Source organism: Glycine max, chromosome 4, assembly GCF_000004515.6.
Source record: "Glycine max cultivar Williams 82 chromosome 4, Glycine_max_v4.0, whole genome shotgun sequence".
NCBI classification, from domain to species: domain Eukaryota; kingdom Viridiplantae; phylum Streptophyta; class Magnoliopsida; order Fabales; family Fabaceae; genus Glycine; species Glycine max.
In genome coordinates this window covers 40,158,423-40,181,618 of record NC_016091.4, presented here as the reverse complement: position 1 = coordinate 40,181,618, position 23,196 = coordinate 40,158,423, and the positions used below count along the sequence as shown (strand labels likewise).

Below are 23,196 nucleotides of genomic sequence, written 5' to 3'. Positions count from 1 at the left end.
TTAACATCGTTAAATTTAAGTCGATCCATAAAAAACGAGGTAGAAAAACAAGCGGTGGTCTTTTTGAAATTAAATCCAACTTTTTAAAAGCAGTTATGTAGAAAACATCGTTGATAAAAGATATTTGCAGTTATAAAGACGTTTTTTTAATGATGACCGTCTTTGATTTCAAATTAAATAATAAATTAAATATTTATTTTCCGGGCCTCCCTCCGTCCATTGCGCTTCTCGTTTTAGGGAAAACCAAAAGTTCCAAACCCTCTGCCCCTCTGTCTCCTCCGTCCATTCACTTCTCGCTTTTTCGGGCCTCCCTCCCTCCATTGCTCTTCACTCTCACTCCAACCCTCCATGGAAGACCCCTCAGATTCCCACCACCCCCACCACCACCATCACCACAAACACCCCTAAACTAAGCGCCACCTCAATCTCCTACACCAAATCCACCACCAAACCCTCATTTATTTCTCTCTTCTTCACCCCATGCACCACCACCCCACCAACCTGCATCCTCAAAGACATCTCCCTCACTGCCCTCTCCTCCCAAATCTTGGTCGTGGTGGGCCCCAGTGGCGCTAGAAAATCCACCCTCCTTGACATCCTCGCCACCCGCACCCTCCCCTACCACGACACTTTCCTCCTCAACTTCGCTCCCCTCCCACGAAAGGGTTAGGTTTCGGGAGAAAAAACAATCCACTCAGAGGTAACTCTTCTCTTCTTTCTGTTCCCCTTTCAATTTCGCCTCTTTTTTAATTCGATTTGTATCTGCAGTTTTCAGTTTTTGATTTTCTAGTTTCAATAAAGGAGCGTTTTAATTATTCATTGAGTTTAAGTTTAAAATTGATCCTAAAGGTTGAAATTGGACCTAGCGTCATGTATTCCGATTTCTTATTTGTTTCATTCATAGAGAAGGGATCTCTGGGTTACCTTTTTCTTAGTTAAATATGCAATTTGAGTTGTTGTTGATTTTGCAGAGCTAGAAGAATTCAACGATGCCTCGCTATGATGATAAATACGACAATACCCGCCTCTATGTGGGGCACTTATCTTCGAGGACTCATTCCCGGGATCTGGAGCGTGCCTTCAGCAGATATGGAAGGTAATTCCCCCTTTTGTTATCATTCCATCGAAGAGCATGGTCTTAGTTATTTGCTATGTGCAATTACAACATTTTCTAAAAGTTTTAATTTGCATGCAACTCCTAATTGTTTATTCTTTTTTGTATCTTTTCGTTGTATGTTCTATTATATGTTTAGTGAATGATTTTTTTACTACTTTGATATATTGATATGGATTTTCTGCTTTGGTTTCTTGGAGTAAAACTTGACTGCGTGTTTGGTGAGGACTTGGATTTGGATGAAATAACATTTCTATTAGAGGTATATATAATTTTGTGCAATTCTCATTCTGTACATTTCTATTAGAAAAGTAAAACTTGACTCTGAATTTTATGTTGGATAGGATACATTCACAAGGTGCTTCAAGTCAAATCCTCCAGAACCTTGGAACTGGAATGTTTAATTACCTTTGAGGTTCCTGACCCTACCTCAATCCTCACTGTTTTGTCTACCACCCAACCTGTATCTACTACTAATGTCACTAGCCATACTAAGTCTTCACCATCCACTTCTCCAGATTTGTCCAACCCGCAACCAACCACTTCATCCACTATTCCTGATACTCAGTCTCTCACTACCAATATTGACCAGCTTCAAACTACTGTGTTGTAGTAGTCATTCCTCTCTGCACAAAGATTCATTATGCAGCTCATACAAACATGTAAGTTTTATTCTGCTTAATGGTTGAAACCATGTGTCCTTGTTCCCACCAAAAGTTTGCAACTAACCAGAATGTTAAATGTTTGCATCTCTTTGTTGAAACTATGTGATTCTCCTGGCATGACCATAAACAGTTTTGCTTGAAAAGGTAAACATTCTTCCTCAGCTAATTTTTTTGCATCATATATCCCAAAAGCTTAAACATTAATTAATTTGTAGAAACTTTTTTATATATATTTTTTAAAATGAAACAATATCTATAAATTACTTAATGAAAAATTCATTTTAACTTATAATTGTTTTTTCTTATTTTTAATTTTTTAGATGTACTTATAGAAAAGCTTATCCAAAGAAATATCACTCGTGTTTATACAGAAAATAAATTCTTGTTTATTTCTAAGATATTTATTCAAGTGTTTTAAAAGGTAACGAATCTAAATCACGTCACGAGACTTTATTATTGTGTTAACTTTAAGAAAAATTGCATAGCTACAATAGTTTAACATTTTCATCATGATTTAAAGGATATTAAGATATTGATAATGACAATTGGCGAGCATGTATTTGTTACCAAAAAGTAAACTTGTTTAGCATTTGTCTTGTCTAAATTGCTAAGAGCACCCTATCTATAACTTAAAAAATAAAATTGACATATATAGGAAATTTTTTCTCATGAGACATATATATAAAGTTACACCTTGATTATATTTTTCAAAAAATAATGTTTTAACTTATTAAAATATTTTTAAAGAAAAATAAGTTGATATATATTAACACATAATTATTGTGTTACCAATTGGATTTCAAGTTTTTTTAGATTAAAGCTGGATTAGTATTGATGATGAAAATTTAAATAAGATACATTATTGGCTATGATTTGGTCCAGCTGAAACGGGACCTCCTCAATCCAGCAAACATCTTGAAAAGTAAAAACTAAAGATGCTAGATAGTATTTGCAATGCTTGCTGCAGTGTTATGGTTAGGAAACATATCATTTACTGTGATTGATAATGAAAAGCATGTGTTCTTGATGTAGAAGATAAGGGTAAGTAATTTCCAGAGCCTCTACTGATGTGTGCACATGGTCTAGTTGTTCTTAGGTGTTAAGTGGACTGATACATGATAGAAATTTAGAATTTAAAGAACTGTGAAATTCTCTATGTCTTGACTATGATTGTGTACTTATGTTGGCTTAATAAGTTGATATTTCACAAGTGATATATAGTTTTTTGAGTCTACCGTGATAGGACAAAATCTGGGTTGTAGCTCAGCTTACTCCATACTCCTAACATGATGTGTGTCTGTGGACTTTAATTGTTTTATATTTTATATCAACTTGTTTCATTGAAATATAAAGTATCGATGGGTCAGCACATTAGACTTTATAATGGTACATACAGAGTGCAGTTGACAAATATTTAGTCATTTTCAGTTTCTATTAGAATATCATGTTATGTGCGATCTATTACTTGTCCTCAAAAGCTATTGTTTGTAATAATTGATCTTGTCTTAATGTCCCTTTTCCTGATTGACAGGATCATATTTGTTCAATTTTGACTAATTTTTACAGAAAGGGATTGATGAAAATTGGGCTGCTGCATTAGAACATAATCCTGAAGCTTTTGCTAGAGTGGTATGTATAATTTTGACTAATTTCATTATGATGTCCAAGTTCTTATGGAATGTTTCAGGTCATGTATGTTGATATGGAGGTTAATGGCGTCCCATTAAAGGTTAGTGCTTTCTCACGATAAGTGCATTTTTTTTAGTTTAGGTTCTAAGTATAAAGAATATAACTTGCTTTCTTTTAGCTTTGTTGCTTCCATCTATGACTGGTTATGAAATGGAACATGCACAAATTCCATTCTCACTTTTTTTCAGGCTTTTGTTGATAGTGGAGCTCAGTCTACCGTTATATCAAAAAGTTGTGCTGAGCGTCTTGGGTATGATAAATTTGTTAGACTGGAATTGGCTTTCAAGACATTTATAATACCATATAACGATTAAATTTATTAGGTGGCTCATTTGCTCGCCTATGAATTTACTCGTACATGTCCAGATAGATATGCGGTTGAGGAAGTAAAATGCATCTTAATAGCTTGTTTATCAATGTTATGATCTTTATGTAAATTATACACATTTGAATCAGATGAATATTTTCCACTGATATTCATAGGTATTTGTACATTGCTTAAGTAAAGCCTATGTAAAAAATTCAATTAATTCAGATTTATTTCCTTCTTTCAACTTTTTCTTTCAACATACATAAACCAGGTAGTTCAGGTAAAGGAATGAAAATAAAAAAAGAGTGCAGGAATGTAAGGAATACTATATATAATCATATATGTGTCTACACACTGCATGCATAAGAGCCTGAAGTATGATTTTGGACTTTGGGGAAGACTAGTGTTGCTAAAATATAGCAGAGACAAATTAAAATTTTTCTATGAGCCATATGGTTTTATGCATTTTTAGTCTTAACAGAGGGCTGCATCTTCTTGTACAAAGCTTGGCTTTCATATTTTCTTATCTAAATTTTTTAGTTCCTATCAAATTCCTTCCTTTTAGAAGCCACATGACTTCATTTTGAAAATCTTGTCAAGAGATATGGAAATCCAAATATTATATTGAACTTGATAAAGGTAGGCATTTCCACATATGTAAGGAACCATCGAACAAGCTTGGTTTCTTTGTCTTGTATATATACTAAAATATTTTCTACTTATATATATTTTTTTGTTTCTTTAAGACATGTGAGAAGCTATCCTCGAGAAACTATTCTGCTTATGCGGTGAAGCTGACTGACATCTTCTATTGTCCAGTGACATCAAATTAATGTGAGGCTAGATGGATTTTCGCATTATTCTGACACCGAGAGTAAGTAGCATAACACATTTTGCCTCAATGTTATTTATTTATTTTTTTGTCATGGACTTTTACTCAAAAGCTTATATGTGATGATACTGTTACATACCATTGATCATGTTATGCTTTCAAACTAAGGATTTTACTTGCTTTTATTCCCACTCATATAATGTTCTAAAAAATTTTCTACCTACTTATAGAGCTTGCATTTCCCAACTGCACAAGAAGAACCCTCTCAGCTAGGTACATACGTTTTGAACATGTTTTAGAATTTAGACACCTTGTGTTTCAAGTTATTCTGCAATACCTTATTTAAAAATGATTTTTTTTTGGCTTCTTATAGGTTTGTTCCATGTATCCAAATTGATTGGTTGTGACATCGAAGATCTCAAGTTGATACTATCAACTCGCAAAATGAAAGTTGGTAATGATTATATTGTCTAAAAGTTGACGCTATCACAGGTAAAATGACCTCTTTGTTAAGTTTACATTGGTCTGAAATCATGGATGGAAAAATTTTAACTTTCTAGTTACTAGAAATATTGGGACAATGAAGGTGTATTGCATTCCTCCGTGTGCATATGCCAATTTGTTATTTGATGAAAAGGAAATGAAAAGAAGATTGTTGACGATGAACATCATCTTTAGTTTATGGTTTGTCATCAGAGTTTCATTATTTGTTCTAATATGCTGTTTGGTTTTCTAACATAATTGGATTTAATTATTTTTTTTTACTAATTTAATTATGTTCAACTTATGTTCCTCTGAAAGCTAAATATCTGCCTATGCACGTGGTTGATTTTAGGAATATATTCAAGATGGCATTGACTGGGCTAAAGTTGAATTTGAAGACAACAAAGTGATACACTATGCTAAACAAAGAAGAAGATTCGAACAAAATGGAAATAGTGAAGATAAGTTTTGTGATGCCTTGTTATTTCCTTTGTAGCTATATTTATAGTTTTCCTCACGTCAATGAGTTTGTGATAAAAGAATTCTAATAGTAACTAATCTGGTAATGCCTAACAGATTTGTGGATAGTGCTATCAAAAAGATAAGCAGAATCTAGAAGCTGTCTGTTGCCACAATTCTTCAGATGAATTCCTTGAGGTAAGTGGGCCTGTTAATGGTTCCTTTAGGCCTGTTAGTGATATTGCTAGTTGTTGTGTTATTATCTGTAAAAGTACTATCACGTGGTTCCCCCTGGCTCCTTTTCTGTATAATCTCTAGTGTGCTTGTTAATTGAATGATTTCAATGGGAAAATGTTAGTTACTCAGTTAAGCCCTGGTAGGATATGCAGTGCTTATATACTCAATGAAATTTTTGTCATGTCTTCTAGGTAGATATTATGTTGTGCAAAAGAATCACAAGTTTGGATTTTCAAAGGGAAATATATGATTACTTTTCATACATTGGTTTTAATAAGCATTATTTATTTTGAAGCTTGATTGAAAATTCCTGTAAGTCTAATTGATGACTTTTTGGTAAACTTGTGACGAATGGGTAATGTAGCTGTTAGATGTAGCATATGTCATACATGCATGCATCACATGTTTATATTAGATTTAGCACATGTAGAATTAGTCTTTCAGTATTTTATGTTTTTGATTAATTACCTTTATAACTGCATAATTAGATTTAGCACATGCAGCTTATAAGCACCGAAAAAATATGTAGAAATACTGATGGAATTCAATGTAGGTTACTCAACATTTAACATCGGTGTTGAGGTAAGCACCGATGTAGAAATATGCAATTTCTAAGACGATGCTTACCTCAGCACCGTCTTAGAAAGTACATATTTCTACGTCGGTCCTTACCTCAGCACTGATGTTAAAACATACATTTTCTACATCGTTTATGAAGGAAAGAATGACTTAGAAGATGTAATTTCTACATCGGTGGTCTGGATAGCACTGATTTAAAAAATGCGACCTTCCACAACGGGCGTGACGTTTGCAACGATGTAGATAACACACTTTCTAAGTCATTTATGACGTCAGCAACGTCTTCAATAAATATTTTTCAAAGATGGTGCTTGGTTTAGGACCGATGTAGAAAAATTTGTATTTCTACATTGGTCGATATTGGACTGGTGTCAAAATGTTACACTTACAACGACATCATATTCTACATTGGTTGACCACCGATGTAGAATGCCACTTTCGACCGATGTAAAAAGCGCACTTTGTAGTAGTGAATACACACATTAACAATAATTTTCATGTTAGTAATGCACCGTACATTTAGATAATAGAAGGAACCAGTCCTAGCTTCTTGCCTACCATCACCATCAAAACCAAACATAGAAACAAGCATTTATAGAAGACTAACCTTTCTTGACCTAAAACAAGAATGAGAGTGAGTAGAGCTATGAGTGAGAGCAAGAACGAGAGCGCGAGAGTGCAACGCGACAGGCATGCAGTGATGCAGTGAGCAACACAATGGTGGCATAGTGGTCACGTCGCACCGCGAGGAGTTGAGTGACAGTGAAAGAGCGAGAGTGAGAGTCACAGAGGGAGAATGGGAGTTGTAGTGCAGTGAGGAGGAGAGTGAAAGTCAGAGAATGCGAGAATGAGACAAAAAATGTTTCGGCGCCAGAACCCTTTTTTTATAAAAAAAATCTAACAACATCGATTTTTTTAAAAATTGATGTTAACAAACTCATGTTATTTACGAATAGATCATCGCATTTTTGTTAACATCAATTTTTAAAAAAACTGATGTTAACGTAGCGATGTTAAAACTATTTTTTCTAGTAGTGCTATAGTTAGGAAGATTTTTTCTATTTATAAGGAACTTCTCCTTGGCAAAAGAGGGGATGAAGTTCGACCAAAAACTAGTATTCCTAGATGAAATACTAAAATTAGCAAGTTTGTCTACACAAGAATTAGCTCTAAAAATATAGGAGCAAAAGAAAACTGTATCTTTACAAAAAAACAAACAATTTTCCCATCTACATCTAACCTGCCAAAGGACAACAAAAGAATTATTGAAAGCATGAAACATCAAGGTAGAGTCACACTCAAGCCAAATGTGATTCCACCCTTCTCCTTAGCCATTTCAAGAGCATTAATAACCGCAAAAATGTCAGCAAAAAAAGCTAGTTGAATCCCAACATGAGAAAAGAAGTCAACATGCCACTGAGATGATCACGAAAAATACCTCTAGCAATAGCGTGACCAGGTGAGCTCCCTGCCAAGCCATCAGAGTTGCATTTTATAATGCCAAATACGGGAGGAATCTAAGTCACTTGCTTCATAATTTGACTCTTTGAATGGAGAACATCAATAGCAAAATATTTTAGAATAGCAAACTCTTGGATAGAGTGAGCAAATCCGTCCTTGGTATGCGAATCAATAAGGAAAGTTTACATATCAGAATATTTGCTGGTGATTCAATAACGATCTAATAACTGATGGTTTAACAAGTCTAATAACAATTGTTAAAATAAATTGATATTATGTTAGAATTTGGGTATGACCAAACCTAAATTTTAATATAGATAACATATTTATTTATTTCTTGTTTTCTAGACAATTTTTCTTACAAATATAATGTTGTTTAAGACATGGTTTGACATTAAATATAAACATTTCTTCTTACAAAAATTCAAATCTTAGTTCCTAAAGTTATAAAAGATTAATCCATTTTATTAAAGTCAGTATTCCGCAGTCCGCACTGATTTCAATATTTGTATATCTTATAATTAACAATTGCTGTAAAGTCGATCCAAGAATATTACGGCAGGCTAGCACGTGTGTGTCGTTCTTGTGACCCAGCAACCATTGATGGGTCTTTGTTCAACCCGTGTTTTGTTGGCAAATTTGAATTTCCTTAACTAACCTCTTTGAAAAGGGATAATGACAGTGACAAATTCACTTATAAAAAGCAACTGGTTATTGGTCTTGGACCACATCTTCTTATGGGAGAAGATCAAAGATTCCCTAGCCATGTTGGAAAGAAAACAATGTGTAACTTGAAGCTTAGAGATACTTCAACTTTAGTTGTTATTTTGGAATTTGAGTCCTTTAAAGTGGAATTTACTTAAAAACGAAAAGTGAGAAATTTTAATATTTAGTTAAATTATTTTTTTGGTGAATAGTTAAATTAATATTATAATAAATTATATATAATTTTAAATATTGATTTAAAGACAGTTTTAATTAGTTTAACTATAAATTTGTCTAAGAAGTTGTTAAAATATGAATAGGATCAGCTTTTAAAAAGATGGCCAATTTTTCACAACAAAATTTAGATTTAATTAACTTGTAAACTTTTCATTTATGTCAGTTTCAGTTCAGGTTATATACGGTCCGATGTTGTATACAATTAAAAATAAAAAGTGAAAAACAAATGAAAATGAAAATATATTTGCTGAATTGATTGCTCCTTTCAATCGTTTTTTTATCACAAATTTTTAATTTGTTAATAATTTATAAAAAATAATATAAATTAGTACCCTGAATTGAGGGACGCAACCAGAAATTCGGTTTGAAGAAGGTAAAAAAATTAATAAAAAATATTTAAAATTTTCACATACATAAAATATACAAAAAAAGTTATATATATAAATTTATATTATTTATGAAATATATATATATATATATATAAAGAGACCTATGAGAAAATTAAATATAAACTGTATTAATAAAATATTTTGCATTATTATTTATGAACATCTTAACATCACAAACAATATACTAATATTTATGATTTTTCTTTATTTATTTTCTTTTTATTATATTATGTTACTTTCAGGATCAACGAATGCAGAAATATAGATATCATTTTTTTTAATAATTTTTAAAATTTTAGGATTCAAAAAATCATTTTTAAAGTAATTCAAATACACTTAAAAATAAATGGAGGACCATGATCCCTCTAGGTCCCCCTCCCTCTCTCTTAAGTTATATTTCATCCTTTAAAATTGATAAAATTGTGTTTATTAGAAACACTGAATTCAAATTTTAACTTAATTTCACAAAATTGATTTTTACAAAAAAAGAATCTCTAAATTTTATAAATTCTATTTAACTCATATCTTTAGAATTGAGGTGGGGTTATTTCCACTAATTCGCTCGTACCTATCACAATAAAAATAGAGAAGATTGCAATATATATATATATATATATATATATATATATGAGATTGCAAATTAAGGTAAGTTAAGGGTCAGTTAAACTTAACAGCTAGAGTTTCATTTTATTTTATTTCAAAATTATGTGTTACTCACTTTCTTACATTTCCTTTTTCCACCTCTTTTTTCCCCATTACTTTATATTTCCTTTTTCTAACTTTCTTTATTACTTTACATTTCCTCTTTTCACCATTATGTTATCTTCTTCTCAGCACTTTCCTTTGGGGACAGATAAAAACTTAAAAAGGGGATAAAAGTAGATCTCCAAACCCCACCTCCAACAAATATTTTGTTTCGAAAAAACTACATAAAACTTTATTTCTTATATAAACAAAAATAACTTATTAATTTAACTTATATATATATATATATATATATTAAATTTGAGTCCTCAAACTCTTAGACGTCTAGGATATTTTTTTTTAGTTTACTCTCATTCTTATTGTGACACATGACTTCTTTTATATTAAGTATATCATTTTTAATTTTCTTTCTTATGAAAAAATATGTGATATATTTTATACCATCATTCAATCACAATCCATTGTTATAAACAAGGTTTATTGACTTTCACAATAACTAAATTTTTAAAATACTAATTCAAGTAATATTTTTTCAAATATTAGCTTCTATTTTTTTCCCTTAACTACTTATTAGATCCTACTTAATCTTTTCTATATAAATTAAGATTTTATTATATTTTTTTCTCTTCTTCCACTAAAGTAGTATTTTTTAATACTTTTTTTATACATAAAATAGGTTTCTCTTTTCTTTATATAAGATATTGATAATGATATATAATGAGTTTATTTTTTTATTTAAATATTTTCTTATTATACACTATTTATTTAACCATTATGCTATTTACAATATTTATTTTATTATTCTAGCTTATACTTCAAGATATTGATATTGTTAGATGATAAGTTTATTTTATTTGTTATTATTTTTTAATATTTCAATATTAAAATATTTATTTTAACCATTATACTAATCAACTTAATGAAAGTGTGATTCCTAGCTATTTAAAAGTATGTTATTTTACTTATTGTAAATTTGATGAAATATTTTAGGATATAGCATAAAATAGTAAAAAGCACCATAAGTAAAAAATATAATGATTGAAAGTAAAAAATATAATTAAAATAATTTTTCTTTAAATAAAAAGTTGCAACGGTTCAAAATTAATTAAAAACTAAAATTATAAATCATCCCAGATATATTTTTATCAATAAAATAAAATAAAAATTTATATAAAAATATTACATATGTGAATTATGTCCTTTATATTTTCCAGCTACTTTAACAAATAATTTATCTAACACTTATGACTCAATAAGTTAATTTTATAGCTTTCAACTTTCAAGTGATTTTGTCAAACACACCCTAATCACACCCTAATCAGAAGAGTTATATCTTTTTAATTTTAATATTTCCAATTCTTTTAGCATTTTAACTATTGGTTTCTATTTTATTTATTTAAAATGTTTAAGAGTAAAATTGATAAGATTATGTTGTTGAAGATTCTATTCTTTTTTTAAAAGCAAAGGTAACAGACACACTAGCACGTAGTGAACATGATCCTAACTATATTGGCACCACCAACAATAATATGATTAGGAGCTACACACCGAAGAGATTCATTAACCAGAAAAGAGAAAAGATTATACAAAACTATGGGCGGCCAAAAACCAAACCCATAAGCAAGACAACTATTTGAACTTATAGTTAGAGAGACAATTTCTATTCCTATATAACTCAGTTGCAACAAAATGTTGAGGAGAATCCCACCACCAAACTTCTGTAATAAAGTGAGAATGAGAACAGTCATCGGGGGTTGATTTTTTTTTTTTTAGTTTAATTATTTAAATATTCAACTTCAAATAAATAAATAATGATTTTTATAAAATTATTTATTAGTTTTACACATAAAATTAAAATTAATTTTTATTTCAAATGATAAAGAAAGAAGCACTTGTATTTATAACTAGTATTTTTTTTTTTTATTTCTAAGTTTTGGAAGACTTTTTGATTTTACAAGCACATTAACAATTAAGCAGGACTCATAACAACAATCTCTCAATAAAAAAAGAAACGAACTTATTAAATATAATAATAACTAAAAAACATCAAATTTTATAAAACTATATATAATTGATGAAAAATTATAGCTAGAGATATCATTCTTATCATATCTGTTAATTATTAGTATATATATATTATTAATTAGTATATTGTTTTTATTAAAAATATTTTAAATAAAAATGTTAATTATTATATAACGTCTACCCACAAATCCATCATTCAAGCCAACAAAATCCCACCACCAAATCTATATGGGTGTATATGTGTATATTAAGTTGGAGGGTAATTTTTACCTTTTCGTTAACTTTTGAAATTAATTAGAACCAAATTTAAATTTTAATATAGTATCATAATCTACTATAGTGATTATTGTTGACATATTGGACCATTCATTATCATATTATTTACAAATATCTAGCTTACAAATTTTATGTTCCAGATATTCAAATTTAAATGTTGAAAATCTATGAAAACTAATGGTAAAATCAAAATAATATACATAAGTGGAGACAATTTATCTTTTAGACTAAGTTTTGAAGCTGAATAAAATGAAAACCAACACTTCTAAGATTGGCTAGGAATTATTTATACACATTTGTCAAGATATTTTAACTAATTTTAAATTTTTTTATTAATTAAAAAATTAGTTTGAAATAACATTTTTTAAAATACTAACTAGTTTCTATCTTCTAAATTTTTATATTTATTTTCTTTTTGTGTTTGAACATCTATTAGATTTTCTTTTTAATCTTTTCAATTTAAGGTAAAATTTTATTACTTTTACTTCTTTTTTTTACATATGATAAGATTTTTTTCATTTTTTTTATTTTTATTATATTTTTATATCAAGACCTTTTTATTATATGATATTGATAGTGATATATACTAAATTTTATGTAGTTTTTATCTGGATATTTTATAAATAAAATGCTACAAGTGTTTAAAATCAACCTAAAACTAAAATTATAAATACTATAAAATATATTTTTATCATGAAAATCAAATTAAAATTTTGTATAAAAGCATTATATAAATATGTTTATTTATGTAATTTTATATTCTTTAGTTATTTCAACAAATAATTTTATTAAATACTTTTGATTTAATATGATAATTTTTCAGTTTTATTGTAAGGGAAACCCTGGTCTTGCTGGTTATGGTGGCTTCTTTGTTGATTGTGATTTAAAGTTTACAAAATGCTTTTGTTGCAGAAGTCATGGCAGCAATTTTTGCTATAGAGAAAGCTGTGGAAAACTCTTGGAGACATCTTTGGCTGGAAACATGCTCCTTCTTCAAGCTTTTAAGTCCCCGAACATGGTTCCCTGATCCTTGAATTTTATTGTATATACTTTTTTCATTTTTAAAATTACTCACATTTACCGCAAAGGGAATGCTCGCGCGGATAGAATAGCCTCTTTTAATTAGCACCTATTGTTTTGGTTGTTTTTGGTCGGACTCTTCACCTGATTTTCTTTTGTCAGAGTAGCTCTATAGGTCAATAAAATACCGATACTGACACAGACACCGAACACGATATGAACATAAACACGTGAACACCTGTAATGTCCAAAATATAAAACCTAGTACGGGTATCGTATCGATGTCAGACATTGACATAGACGCGTGTCGGACACCAAACACACTACTAAAAAAACAGCTTTCTACATCGCCCAATTAACATCGGTTATAGCTAAAACTGATGTTAACGAAAGCGCGGTGACATTTTTGTAAATAAGTAGACTTAGTTAACATCGATTTTGGAAAAACCGATGTTAGTATGCCGTTGTTAACATCGGTTTTGTAAAAATCGATGTTATCGAGTCGATGTTAACATCGGTTTTATTATAACCGATGTTACGTAGTTGATGTTAACATCGGTTATTTTTAAAAAACCGATGTTGTTATCATTATAAATTAAACTTCTGCTTGATAAAATGACTGAAAAAGGCTTTAAATACACTCTCAGTATAATGTCTTTTGAGAGTCAATGTATCACCATGAAGTGAGAGTCATATTGTTGATAAAAGGCTTTAAATACACTGTGGCTAATTTCTGTATGGTTTTTTTAGGGCTATCATTTACTACTGCTAATTGGCGTTGCTGTGGAAGCACTTTGATTATATCTTTGAAGCCTCAAAGTCAGGTATTTATATCTTTGATTCGAAAACTAATTTGAAATTGTTGTTGTATGCATTACTGGTATATTTGTAACTTATGTTATGCCTGTCTACATGACCTTTCTTTCATTGGACTGATATCTTTGAAGTATTTACTGTGATTTAAACTCTCGAACTTGTTCATTGTTTGTGTTGAATGTTTTTGTAATTTTATCTGTGCCCTTCTCTATATATATGTTGTGACTGCCACTGCCCTTCTCTCTCTCTTGTATTATCTTTTTTTTATCAGCAAAATTATAATTTGTATTAATAACTGTGAGTACCAGAGGTACTAAATATACAAGGTAGAAACCAGCAGACTAGCAAAACCATAGGTCCTACGAATCAGGTGCCAATCTAAATAGAATACAATAACCCTGCACTGCTACCCTAATCAAAAAATGATGTTGATAAATTACTAGACCAATAGTTGTAGGGCTGGGCAAAGCCTTTCTCCAGCTGTCTTGTCCGCAAATTCCCTTTTTTTTTGCTTAGCAAAATTAGATATTATATATATTGAAAACTACCAGTGGTACTAAGATTGCATTGGTAGATATAAATGTGCATTTGGTTGTTGTTTTATAACAGAACCACTTACAACAAGCTAATTGATACATAGATTCTGAATCCTCTACAACCTATTTACTAAACACTTCCTTTAGGTTGGAGGACCACTAATTAAAATGTGTTCCAAAGTCTGTCTCCATATTTCTAAATGGGCAGCCTCCTCCTCTACATCTCCACAAAATGGGCACTGTACCTCATTTATCACAACTTGCCGCCTTCTAAGATTCATCCTAATTGGAAGTCTGTCCCTAATTAGCCTCCAAGCAAAAACCAGTGATTTACTTGGTATTTTGAGCTTCGAAATGTCCACAAAGTCCAAACTCTGATTAGCTCCCATATCAAGTCATATCCGCTTTTTGTTGAGTAGTATCCAGTTTGATCATGCTTCCAGCTCCATCTATCCTCCCTATTTGGCTGAATCTGCTGCTGTGATAGGTCTCCAAGGAAATTATCTGCCATTTGAATTTCACTATCAAAAAGAGTCCTTCTCCAAGATAGCTTTCACTCCCATCCGCCGTTGGTGTTATTCCCCATATTCATAATGATTTGTTTCTGTTGATCAGAAATTCGGTACAGCCTTGGATATTTGTCCATTAATGGTATAACATTATGTGTCCAAGGGTCCTCCCAAAATCTTAACTTCTCCCCACCTCCCACCTTCCAATTTCTTTCCGTTTTGACTACCTGGTTCTGCTGTTGCTGCTGACTTGATAGTAGATCCCTCCACCAAATAGAGTCTTGGCTTCCTCTAATGCCTTCCTCCAATGCCCTCCAGCCTCCATACTTTGATATGAGTATTTTTGCCCAAGGTTCCTCTTGCTTGTGAAATAAGTCCCAGCACCATTTGGCCAGCAAAGTTGACTTAAAGGTCTTAAGGTCTTTAATACCGAGACCCCCTTTATCTTTTGGTTGGCATACTTCCTTCCAGCTCACCCAAGCAATTTTCCTCTACTCCATACCTCCTCCCCATAAGAATTGTCTCCTCCGCAAATTCCCTTTAGTTGGGATTGTATCTTTGTATCTTTACTGAGACTATGAACTCTGCAGATTATTAACCCCTTCCATTCGCTGCAAGAGTTCCAATATGCTTCCAGCTTTTATCTTAGCTCTATCAGTTCCATTTTCTGACAACTCCTGCAGTGCTGCTTCTGCACCATGTTCTTTCGCTAGTTTTAATTGCAGTGGATCTCCGGTGCATAGTGACCACAAGACAGCAGCATCATTCTCTCAATTGCGTGGAGAGCCGGTTCGTATAACCTCAACAAGAATATGAATTGGCTTGGTTCTTCAACACAAGTGTCTGTTGTCCTGTATGCACAAGACAGCAGCAGCAGCATCCTGTATGCACAAGTGTCTGCTGTGTCTTGGGGCATGTTCTTCAACACACACACACATACACACACAGACACACACAGAAACACACACACACACACACACCCACACACACCACACACACACACACAGAAACAACACACACAGACCCTCATTAGCCATGTCAGTCCTTCAGCCACTAAGTCAAAGAGTAATGGAGCCAAAGGGTCTCCTTGTCTCAACCCTCATGATACACAAGACCTCATATACACACCACACCATTACCCATAAAAGAACCCTTAACCAGATTTGAAATTAGTTACATAAACAACTGTTGATGTCTATATTTGTCTGTAATTGAATTTACCTTTTGTATGTTCTTGTATGTGATCAGTGTAATTTGCTATATAAACAACTGTTGTTCATGTGAGTGAACCTTAGATTCCCGTTTGAGACTGAATGCAATGATCTTGCGGACAGTTTGCATTAGCCATTGTATTTAGTCTTGAATTGTCCGTTTGGACAGTTTGGGGAGACTGGTATTTTTATGTTAGATTCATTCGTGAAGGTTATTATTATTTTCATTAATTTGATAAATTTCGGTTCAATGCATTTCAAGTTGTTCTCTGAGTGCATACTTGATTATCGGGAAATTCATTTGACCGATGTAATGTCGTGTACTTGGAGACCAATGCGAAATGCTGCCGAAATTTAGTCAAATTTTTCAAAATAATGCTAACCATGACGTTTGAAGCTAACATAAAAGACAGTCTTCCTAAATGGGATAGGGCCACACCTATAAATAAAAAAGTGAGATTTTCATGCATGGATTTGCTTAGATGGATCGAAGTTGGATGAATGAAAGTCGCATGAGCCAGAATATGAGGATGGCGTCGAGCAGTTCTTGCAATTTGCTTCAGAAAGAGGTCGACCGAATGAAGAAGGAAAATATTATTGTCCTTGCATCAACTGTTTGAATGGAAGACGACAACTACTGATGACATACGGGACCATCTATTGTGTGATGGGATGAAGAAGAATTACACGACGTGGATATGGCATGGTGAAGTGACAGACATGCAGAGTGGGTCCCAATCTGAACCGTTTGATGTAGAAATGGGAGATCGCTTGGAGGACATGATTCGTGACCTTGGACAAGAGTCTTTCCAGCAAGCACACGCCCCTGTGTATGAAGGATTGCAGAGTGATTCAAAGAAGCCTTTGTATACGGGTGCAAGAATTCCTTAACCCTGTTGTCTGCGTGTTAAGTCTGGTTAATGTGAAGGCCAGGTATGGGTGGAGTGACAAAAGTTTCACCTCACTGCTTGAGGTAGTGCACAATCTGCTTCCAGAGGACAACACGTTGCCTAAAAGTTACTATAAGGCGAAAAGATATTGTGTCCGATGGGTATGGAGTATCAGAAGATTCATGCTTGCCCCAATGATTGCATACTGTACAGGCATGAATTCCAAGAAATGTCCAAATGCCCTATCTGTGGGACTTCACGGTACAAAGTGAAGGATGAAGAGGAAAGCAGTTTGATGAAAACTCAACAAGGGCCCCCAGCGAAGGTTTTGTGGTATCTTCCAATCATTCCAAGGTTTAAGCGTCTTTTTGCTAACGAGGACGACGCAAAAGACCTTACATGGCATGCAAATGGAAGGATTTCTGATGGAATGGTCCGTCATCCGACTGATTGCTCCAGTGGAAGAAGATTGATGGTTTGTATCCGGATTTGGGAAAGAGCCAAGAAATCTTAGACTTGGACTAGCCAGTGATGGAATGAATCCATATGGCACCTTAAGCACTCAACACAGTTCATGGCCAGTTCTGCTAGTAATTTACAATTTGCCTCCTTGGTTGTGCATGAAGCGAAAATACATGATGTTGTCTATGATGATATCGGGCCCAAGACAGCCAGGAAATGACATTGATGTTTATCTAAGTCCGTTGGTTGAAGATCTGAGAAAGTTGTGGGACGAGGGGTTGTAGTGTTTGATGCGTTTCGCAAGGAGACGTTTGAAATGCGTGCAATGCTTTTTTGTACCATTAATGACTTTCCAGCATATGGAATCTCAGCGGTTACAGTGTTAAGGGTCATCATGCATGCCCCATCTGTGAAGAAAACACAAGCTACATACAACTAAAACATGGGAGAAAAACAGTCTACAGTAGGCATCGCCGCTTTCTAACACCCAATCATCCTTATAGACGACTGAGAAAGGCCAGTTCTGCTAGTAATTGTTATAAGTCGCAAGACAACCAGGAAATGACATTGATGTTTATCTAAGTCCGTTGGTTGAAGATCTGAGAAAGTTGTGGGAGAGGGGGTTGTAGTGTTTGATGCGTTTCGCAAGGAGACGTTTGAAATGCGTGCAATGCTTTTTTGTACCATTAATGACTTTCCAGCATATGGAATCTCAGCGGTTACAGTGTTAAGGGTCATCATGCATGCCCCATCTGTGAAGAAAATACAAGTTACATACAACTTAAACATGGGAGAAAAACAGTCTACAGTAGGCATCGCGCTTTCTAACACCCAATCATCCTTACAGACGACTGAGAAAAGCTTTTAATGGAAGTCAAGAGCATGATATTACGCCGATACCGTTGACTGGTGAGCAGGTATATCAGCGGGTTAACACCTGAATACTGTATTTGGGAAGACCCAAAAGAAGGATAAAAGTCAGAGTTGCATATGGAAGAAGAGGTCCATTTTCTTTGATCTTCCGTACTGGTGTGATCTTGACGTTAGACATTGTATTGATGTTATGCATGTGGAGAAAAATGTTTGTGACAGTGTGATTGGGACGCTCCTTAACATTCAAGGCAAGACGAAGGATGGCTTGAATACCCGTCAAGATCTAGCTGATATGGGTATAGATCACAGTTGCATCCAAGGTCTGATGGGAAGAAAATTTACTTGCCCCCAGCCTGCCATACTTTGTCCAAGAAGGAGAAGATAAGTTTTTGTCAGTGTCTTCGTCGGGTGAAGGTTCCACAAGGATACTCTTCAAATATTAAGAGCCTTGTGCAGTTGAAGGAGCTTAAGCTTGTAGGGTTAAAGTCTCACGATTGTCACGTGCTCATGCAACAATTGTTAGCCGTGGCTATACGAGACATCTTGCCAAACAAAGTCAGGTTAACGATAACTCGCCTGTGCTTTTTCTTCCATCTATATGTAGCAAAGTCATTGATCCAGTAATGTTTGATGAGTTGGAAAATGAGGCCGCAATTATACTGTGCCAGTTGGAGATGTATTTTCCCCCTGCTTTCTTTGACATCATGATTCACTTGATTGTGCATCTGGTCAGAGAAATCAAATGTGTGGTCCTGTTTATCTACGGTGGATGTACCCGGTTGAGCGATACATGAAGATCTTAAAAGGGTATACAAAGAATCTATATCGTCCAGAAGCATCTATTGTTGAGAGGTACATTGCAGAAGAAGCCATTGAATTTTGTTCAGAATACTTAGAGAAGGCTAAACCTGTTGGGCTTCCTGAGTCTCGGCATGATGACAGAGTGGGTGGTAAGGGTTCAAGAGGACTGCAGGTGATCACTCCAAGTGTAGAAGATTTGTTACAAGCTCACTTGTATGTCTTGAACAACAGTAATGAAGTTTTGCCATACATAGTTAAGCATGAAGCTTTAGTCAAACAGAATAATCCGAAAATGTCAAAGAATTGGGTGTTGAAAAAGCATAACAAGACTTTCTGTGATTGGTTTAAAGATACAATCTTTGCAGATGAGAATGCTTCAGAAACATTAAGAAAGCTAGCAGATGGGCCTAAAAGAAATGTTATAACCTGGCAAGGATACGACATAAACAGGTATTCATTTTACACAAAAGCACAAGATGACAAAAGTACAATGCAGAACAGCGGGGTCACCCTAAGGGCTGAATCTCAACACTTTGCAAGTGTCAATGACGCCAATCCCTGTGTAGCTTCCATCCCTTACTTTGGGTTCATTGATGAAATTTGGGAGCTTAATTATGTGAAATTTACAGTATGTGTTTTCAAATGTAAATGGGTTGACAGCAACACCGGTGTGCGCACCAATGATATAGGATTTACCCTGGTAGATCTAAAGAAACTTGGTTACCACAATGACCCTTTCATCATGGCAGAACAAGCTAGACAAGTATTTTACGTGCAAGACCCTTGTGATGAAAGGTGGTGCGTGGTTCTGCAGGGCAAAACAGTTGGTGTTAATGTAGAAGATGATGATTCATACATGGACACCTATGTTAGTCCTTTGACCGCTAAATCACTGGTAAGTTGTCGGAGAAGAAGAAGCTGACGACGTTCATGCTAATCGAAATGATCATGATGAAGGAGAATTGATTAACATCGTCTAATTAATTTTCTGCAGAGACAGAGGTCACCAAACCTAGTAAGTGACAACTACATTTTTCTCTGATTGAGGCATCGGTTTTTTGTTTCAATTTGCCTCCTTAGGACTTCATCCAGCTCATGTTTGTCACCAGTTTCATCATCCACCACCCTTTTCTTCTCTGGCTTCTCACGTTCATTGTTGTTAAACCCATATTTATGCTCTCTTCCCTTCATGTCTTGTTTTATCACAACTTTAGCTGAATCTCCCATCTTCAGCATAGTTGAATCTCCTGTCTATTCTCCAATGACACACTTTGATGGCCTGTATCTCTTTTCTTCGTATGTTCTAGTGCTTCAGCTTCACAATGCATAAAGCAATCAGAATTTTCCAGTGATCACCAAAGGCTTCTGCATCAGCATTGACACTCTCCACCCTCTTTGGTTTATGCTTCTGTGTTTTCTTCCGTGCCTCCTCCTTATAATTCTCAGATTTATTGAGGTCCCACTAGAAGATCACACCAATCTGTGCTTCTTCCTCGTCTATCAGGTCAATATCTTTCCTTTCAACTTTTGTTTTGTAAATTACAGTGTAGTTTACAAAAGCAAAGGTGAAACGAAAGATATTGACTGGTAGAGGAGGAACAGCACGGATTGGTGCTGATCCTTCTAGTGGGACCTCCAATAAATCTGAGAATTATAAGGAGGAAGCACGGAAGAAAACACAAAGCATAAACCAAAGAGGGTGGAGAGTGTCAACGCTGATGCAGAAGCCTTTGGTGATGACTGGAAAATTCTGATTGCTCTATGCATTGTGAAGCTGAAGCAGTAGAACATACGAAGAAAAGAGATACAGGCCATCAAAGTGTGTCATTGGAAATAAGACAGGAGATTCAACTATGCTGAAGATGGGAGATTCAGCTAAAGTTGTGATAAAACAAGACATGAAGGGAAGAAGGCATAAATATGGGTTTAACAACAATGAACGTGAGAAGGCACAGAAGAAAAGGTGGTGGATGATGAAACTGCCGACAAACATCAGCTGGATGAAGTCCTATGAAGATCCTCCTCATTCTCAAAGAGGGGAACGAGCAACAATTTGAAGGTTGTACATTCAGGAACTAAAGAATTCAAAATAGCTAGTAATAAGAGGGATTTGTTTTTGGGATTTTCTGAGCACCAAGAGCGGCTACGCAAGAAGTTTGCACTTGAGGAGGGAAGGATATTTGCAGCTAATGAACAAGTTTCTTAACTATTTGTCCTTAAGATTTTACTGTTTCTTTTTGCTAATATGTAAATATAAATGGTATAAGGGTATGGCGTAAAAACATGGTCTATATTTACTTCTAAGATTGTTAGGGGTAAAAATGACCATGTCCCTATGGCATAACCTTATATTATTTATATTTACATATAAGAAAAAAAACAGTAAAATCTGAAGACAAATAGTTAAGAAAGTTGTTCATTAGCTGCAAATATCCTTCCCTCCTCAAGTGCAAGCTTCTTGCGTAGCCGCTCTTGGTGCTCAGAAAATCCCAAAAACAAATCCCTCTTATTACTAGCTATTTTGAATTCTTTAGTTCCTGAATGTACAACCTTCAAATTGTTGCTCGTTCCCCTCTTTCTTTTCTGCAAAAAAGAAAATCAAATGCTGTAAAACATGGATGAAGTCCTAAGAAAATCAATATCAAAGAAAACATGGATGAAATCACAATTAAAAAGCACAACTACCTATCTTTCAGAGTCCTTTGGTTAATTTGTCTTGTCTCCTTATGTGGTGGGGTTTTGTTTAATAATTTATACTTTTGCCTTCCAAAAAAAACTTATGACTGATCCTCTTTTCATTAATCCAATTTTGTATGTTATTGTATAAAAGATCATGGGTTCTCCACCTGCCTCCACTACTCCTCCTCCTCCTCCTTCTTCTCCTCCTTCTCCTCCTCCTCCTCCTACTTCGGAGCATCGGCTTCGACGTCTGCCGTGAAGCGGACACGCAAAGCCTCACGCTACGATCGTTGTCCACTAGACCACCTGGTGTTGAGAGACCAGTGGTGCATGTTGATCCTGCTACAGGGAAGGCCGACGGTCCCCACAAGAAGAAATTAAGAACATATTTGGGGATTGTGGCACGTGATAAGGTGGACATCACCTACGAGAACTGGAAGGAGGTCCCTACTGCTCAGAAGGACCTGATTTGGGAGGATATTCAGGTATTTCTCTTTTCTTATTTGATTGTGTGTAATTAATAGCCAAAAAATTTCATTATTGTAACAAATAAACTTTGTTTCATGTTGTCAGGCGGAATTTGATATCCCAGAGGCTTCTGACAGTAGGACGAAAAGGAAGTTACTACAGACCGTGGGGGAGAGATGGAGGCAGTTTAAATCAGACCTCACGAGGAAATGGGCCCTTGCAGCCGATCAGGACGGTGTCGAGGACACTGTCTGTGACAAATACGGCATCAGCAAGGAAAAGTGGGCCCAGTTTTGCCAGACTCGCAGAGACCCTTCTTGGGAGGTATGTTCCTTTGCCATTTAAGTTGTTTTTCATATTAAACATGATGTTGTTATACTTCATTCTACCCATTTCAAACATTATTGTTTAATTTTTCAGGATGTGCGCATAAGGCACAGGCCATCCAGAAGCAGAATACTGCCCCCACGTTTTGTCTCGTGGGGGTTATGATTATTTGGAGCAGAAGCTCCTGGCTGAGAAGACCAAGAAGAAGATGCAGGAAGCTGCACAGTCAGGAAGCGTTGATGGCGTCATCGACCCTCCATCCCCGGTCAGACGCCACGTGAAGTGGAAGATGGCCCGCACGAAGAAGACAGGGAGATGACGACTGAGGCCGCAAAGGAAATCGCTGAGAAGATTGTAAGTCATTTTCAACTAACCATTACAATTATGTTTGAATATTTTGAGAATGCCATGTACCACTGTGTGTTTTCTGTGCAGGAT

General features: G+C 34.3%; 1 long non-coding RNA gene across 9 annotated transcripts; it reads left to right on the top strand.

The window, feature by feature from the left end:
* The first annotated feature begins 208 nt into the window (after positions 1 to 208).
* LOC102663548 (uncharacterized) lies at positions 209 to 22,169 on the top strand. Of its 9 annotated transcripts, XR_005891032.1 has the most exons (13): positions 209 to 700; positions 972 to 1,096; positions 1,315 to 1,376; positions 1,459 to 1,776; positions 1,910 to 1,923; positions 3,311 to 3,508; positions 3,657 to 3,718; positions 4,525 to 4,652; positions 4,841 to 4,883; positions 4,984 to 5,102; positions 5,446 to 5,750; positions 13,937 to 14,010; positions 22,115 to 22,169. It is a non-coding gene; the product is annotated as an uncharacterized lncRNA (long non-coding RNA). The 9 variants fall into 9 exon arrangements; XR_005891037.1 differs by lacking the exons at positions 13,937 to 14,010; positions 22,115 to 22,169 and having other exon boundaries at positions 1,459 to 1,529; positions 1,633 to 1,776; positions 5,446 to 7,978; XR_005891036.1 differs by lacking the exons at positions 13,937 to 14,010; positions 22,115 to 22,169 and having other exon boundaries at positions 4,525 to 4,528; positions 4,598 to 4,652; positions 5,446 to 7,978.
* The last annotated feature ends 1,027 nt before the right edge of the window (positions 22,170 to 23,196 follow it).